Source organism: Pezoporus flaviventris, unplaced genomic scaffold (genome assembly GCF_033815535.1).
Source record: "Pezoporus flaviventris isolate CSIRO_AGI_PZ_B2104156 unplaced genomic scaffold, CSIRO_AGI_Pfla_v1 ptg000031l, whole genome shotgun sequence".
NCBI classification, from domain to species: domain Eukaryota; kingdom Metazoa; phylum Chordata; class Aves; order Psittaciformes; family Psittacidae; genus Pezoporus; species Pezoporus flaviventris.
The window spans coordinates 64,151,173-64,156,708 of NW_026892579.1; positions in this window are offsets into that span (position 1 = coordinate 64,151,173).

A 5,536-nucleotide genomic window follows, 5' to 3' on the forward strand; every position below is an offset into this window, starting at 1 on the left:
TGTTTCTCAGAGCACAGAGAAGCATAATTTCTGCTGTTTACTGCACTTATCATATCTGTTACAATGTGGACTGTGTCAGATGTCAATTACAGACTAACTTCAGAAAGACTGTTTATTTTAGATAATATAAATGTTACTTAAAAGATAGGGGCATAATATCTTATGTTTACATGTTGAAGATCTATTTCTAAAGTTTAGAAGATGCAGTTTCCTGCCTCTGCCCCAACCAGATTCAAAGAAAGTTCTGTAACTCTGTGGTCCAGGATGAATTCTGATGGTGAGGCAACTGGTTTTGTTACATGTGCGTAGTTAACTATTTCTAGTTCCTGTGGGATAATGGCTTGATGTTATTTTTCCCTGCTTGTTATGTGAGAATTATTTGACTGCCTCCCAGTTCAATGCATTCAAACTCAAAATCAGAGCTAAATACTGAAAGGCTGTGAAACAGTGTTAACAGAAATGAGATTCATTCATCTCGTAGACTTCTGGTTTTAAAACATTAAAGAGTGAAGTGAATTTCCCTTGATTTTGAGCCAACCAAACACCAGTGGTTCCTGAAATTATTAGCAAAAGGCAGGGATTCTGTTTGGTTTTGGTTTCAGCTTTGAACGCAGAAAGACGAATGCCCCCATTTTAAAAGCTGAACAACACCCTGCCCAAGAAAAAGATCTGCCTCACAGTTGCTTTACCTGAAGAAGCCGAGAAGAAAACCCAGCACACAGTGACAGATCTTTCTGTGGTTTGTGAGGGTGTTTCCAAGGAGAATATAAGCAATGTAACAGAAGCAATAATAGGCTTTTGTGAGAGATGTTAAAAAAAATGTCATTTTTGTGAGAAAAATACAGTATTTGTCCGTGAAGTAACAAGTGAACCCACCAAACTCTTAGGAACAGTCACAGTCCTCAGATCAAGGCAGAGAAGCCAGGGGGAATAGAAGAGAAGGCTGCATGGAGGCCTCATAGCGGCCTTCCAGTATCTGAAGGGGGGTTATAGGGATGCTGGGGAGGGACTCTTCATTAGGGACTGTAGTGACAGGACAAGGGGTAACGGGTTAAAACTTAAACAGGGGAAGTTTAGATTGGATATAAGGAAGGAGTTCTTTACTGTAAGGGTGGTGAGGCACTGGAATGGGTTGCCCAGGGAGGTTGTGAATGCTCCATCCCTGGCAGTGTTCAAGGCCAGGTTGGACAAAGCCTTGAGTCAGATGGTTTAGTGTGAGGTGTCCCTGCCCATGGCAGGGGGGTTGGAACTGGATGATCTTAAGGTCCTTTCCAACCCTAACTATTCTATGATTCTATGATTTTGCATTTATGATACTTTAGGATATCTGCCTGCTTGCGTTTCAAATAACAAACAAAGTGTTTTGATGGTTTGTAATTGTGAAATTATTTTCTGGCTTTACCTTAGTTCCATAATTAAGCCTTAGGTACCAAGGAAAATTGTCTGCATATTAAAAAATCTGGTAAGGGAAGAACAGCGAGTGATATTTATGACCCAGAAAGACAGCACTCAACTGGTGTGCTGGGTGCCTAGAAAAAGCAACACATTTGGGTGGCTGGTGACTGAAGGGGGTCCCCTAACCATCCCTCAGGTAGACCAGGAACATTCCCTGGAAAAGGAGATTTGAGCTCTTAATAAGGGCATGTTTATTGGAACTTTTGTGGACAGAGAAGAGACCAAAAGCAAAACCTGACAGCACGGAAGAGAAGGAGGATCCTGTCATTTTTAGGTGAAACTTAGCCTCTTGGGAGGTAAGTAAGATGTGAAGCAGGCTTTTACATAATGATGTTTCATATTCAGCCTACACATGGATTTCCCTGGTGCTGTCAGTTTTGAAGATCCCCTTTTTGGAAGCATCCCCATAAAGTTGTCTGCTTTGCCCCAGGTGAGCCCATAGAGGACTAAACCCACTCTAGAGAGGATGTGTAGAAACCACTCGGGAGATTTGGAGAGTCTTCAGCCCTGGTTTGAGATCTAAACAACTGGACTTTCTAGCAAGATGTTCTAAAGAAAACAGTGTATTTCAAAGTGGCAAGATCAATGAAAGAGCCTGTGATGTTTGGACGTCTGATGGAGCACATCAAGGCTCCTGCAGCGAGCAGGGCCCTCTTAAGAAATAAACAATACCGTTCTGCAAAAGACCTGCACCAGAAGCTGCAAAGTGTGAGCAGTTTGTGCCTGGAGCATAGGTTTGGCTCCATTGGGAATGTCTTTGTTATAAAAGCCTGGCAGTTCAATACAGCAGAAGAGAGCACAGAGGCCAGCATTGCAGTTCGGTGAGCAGAGGATGGCAGGAGTCAGCCGAGGGTTGTAAGACCATCTGACCTTTCAGTTAAGTAGAGGAGGAGATTAGTGTAGCTTTGGGACAGATTTTATTCTCCTATTTGGCCTGTGGGTTCTTTGAAGCAGAGACCTGCTGCTTTTTGAATGCTTGGAGTCTGCGCACAGGGTGGAGAATCCAGTAAGTAAATAATAGGAGTCATAATTTAGTGCACTGAAGCTGAAGAGCTGTGAAAGACATGATCTGTTTTCTTGTGACCTCCACCTCTCGCTGTGACTCCGGGACACGTTATTGTGTTTTATTTTTACTAGTGGCCAAGTCAAACAAATAGCTCTGGAACTGGTAAGAACTCCACCTCCAGCCCCAGTTTTTCAGGTTAAGCATGAAACTTGTCTGTCTTACTGGGAATTTCTGAACATAAATAAACAGACACTTAGAGTAACTGGCTTTGATAAATGGGCAGCGTAGGTCGGGGCCTGCTGGATATGCAGGCGACCCAAAGATGAAGCAGACTGGGGAAGCAGGCAGGAATGGCTCTGCTTTTCTTGGCTTCTCAAATGGTTTTCAGGCTGAAATCAAATACTTGAGAGCATGAGGAAAGCTGGCTTCTGAAGTCATGATTTTGCACTGAACCTCACTGTAAGGATATCTCTTATAAAGCTACTTTTGATGTGGAAATTTGGCTCCAAACCACACTGAAGGCCATTATAAATAACCACTTCATCACAGGACACACAGAAGTTGGCTTCCTTGAACACTCCTAGAAAGCAAGTCTAACCTTATTGAGCCATAACCTCAGCTAGTGTAAATCAGAGAAGCTCCATTGACTTCATTAGTTTATACTGATTTACACCAGCTGTGACTGTGGCCCACAAGACAGCAAGATATGTCAGCTTCTAAATTCTGTCACTGAGTGTTGAACAAAACTGTTTTTAAAACAAGACTGGCAATCCCAGATTTAGACACTAATGAGACACAGCACTGTAATCGTTTCACGATGCCTATATGCTCCATTTTGGTTTCATTTTTGCCTTGCTTCTGTTTTTCTTATCTCCTGCCAAACACAGGGAGAGTACCACATATGTTGCGTTCATAACAAAGATGTTTTGCTGCTTTGAGAACATGTCCTCCAGATGCAAAATACCTTTGTGTTATAGCTTAGCTTCTTCTTTTGCATAGGTGCATTGGTTATGAGCCAATACAAGAATGCTCTTGAGGGCCAGCCCCATGTTTCTCCAGAGCCTGGAGTTCTTGACACCCAAAGGCTGCCCTAGCTGAACTTCAAAGATCTGATTCCTCCTTAGGGATTTCAAGCTCCCACATCATCATTTCACGTGGGCAGGGTGAATTGTGTCCAGGAGCAGTGTGATAGGAATGCCCCAAGACCATCAATACATCTCCTCTGTCACAATCCTGCAGGATGCTCATGTAGTTAACCATCCTGAGTAATTAATTGCACTGGCAGCACCTTTGTGGTATGGAAAGCTGGTAGATACATACAGCTGGTTTGTTCAGCTAAGGGGAAGACATTCATATAGCTAGACTGACAATGATTAATACTGATTATCATTTCATGACAACAGCAGCTGTAAGTTCCAGTCAAGGTCAAGGCTGTTGTGCACTGCAAAGATGCTTTTCTGCAAGCAGCAGTCTCTACCCAACAGAGTCAGAGGTGTACACTGGCAGGCACAGGAATAGGAAGTCTCTTTCTATAAAATGGGGGTAGAAGCAAACTGATTTCCCCTGTGAAGTCCCTTAAATTTCAGTTCCACTGCTTTAATTATAAATCATGCTGTTGTCTCTAAGCAGACAACTCGGGAGTGGACATCATGTATCTCAAATACCCAGCAAGCACGGGGAAGGTCCACAGATGAACTACAGAGCAGAGGTAAAGCTGGGCCACAGCAGATCTTTTAACCTCCATATTTTTCCTTGCAGAAGCTGGAGCTCCTTATACAACTGGTACTGTATCTTGTGCTCTGCCAGTTTGCCAAACAGAAGCTGACTGTGGTGGCTTTGCAGTATGGGAATGGAAGAACTCTTATTCCTTGCTGGTTATCTGTAATTCAGTAGTATAACATGATTTTACTCGTGTTCTCCCCAAGCCCTACATTATAGCAACCCTTTTAATTCTGTATGCTGTGTTTTATTAGATTTTCTGGTTAGGAGGACCAAAAGTAGTGTATTTAAAACACCTAGCTGTCATTAAAAAATGACAGTTACTGCAGACTAGGTACTCATGATTAGGTTCACTTCACATGAGATTTGTCTGATTTTCAAGAATGGTCACAAAGACTTCCATGGAAGGTGCAAGGAACCTACAATAAGGCAAGGTGGCATGAACTTAGCTCTTACACAAACTCAGAATGTGTATTGTATGCATTTCCATGCGATATGATCAGCAAATAAGTTCAGCACGTATTGTTACCGGACTGAGAAATGTAACATGGATGTGACATACACAGTCTTCACAGCAGATGAGATCTGAATGCTGATTGAGATGGCAATTAGAACAGCAGGATCACCTTACATACATAAGCTTTCTTCTGAGTCTGTATGTCCACTCTATCAAAGATAAGCTAGCCTGGTGTGTTGAAGAGTGTAGGTGAGGTCTCTACTATAATTCTAATACAGTCATTGGCTCTAGAGTTACACACCTGCAGCCTTCCCATTAAGGAATTAAGAGCAGCAAAAATTCAATTTGGTATAAGCAAATTCCCTTTCAAAGCTTACATCAATACCCAGGAACCTGGAAAAGATTAAAACCCAAGCCCCCTTCAGATAGGAATCTCCAGTGGCAAACCCTCTGAAAGGTAGAAATTTATATTAGGGAACGAGAACTTGGTCACACCATCTTAGGAAAGTACAACAACAGAATGTATCTACAAATAAAGTATAAGAGTTGCTGACAATCCACCTCATTTCCTTACTGCCTACTGGTGGGTTTGTTCCACAACTTCTAATCCAGGTGCAGGGGTGCCAGCATCCATCTCCACTTTGCTATGCCAGCGCATCTAATTGCATCCTGCATGTGATGCAGCACTCTATGTCAGTAAAGAAAACACTAAGTGCCTTCTCAAGGCAGAGGAACCCAGTCTCTGGTTCTCAAGCTACACATCACCTACAGCCATAGTCAAGAAGTTAAAAAGAAGGCTAGCAAAGACATTGAAGTGATCTTGCCTACGTCATGTTACTCACTCCGTAATGTTGTCCTGGGAGCAGAGAGGTTAGAGCTTACTCTTACAGAACTTCTGC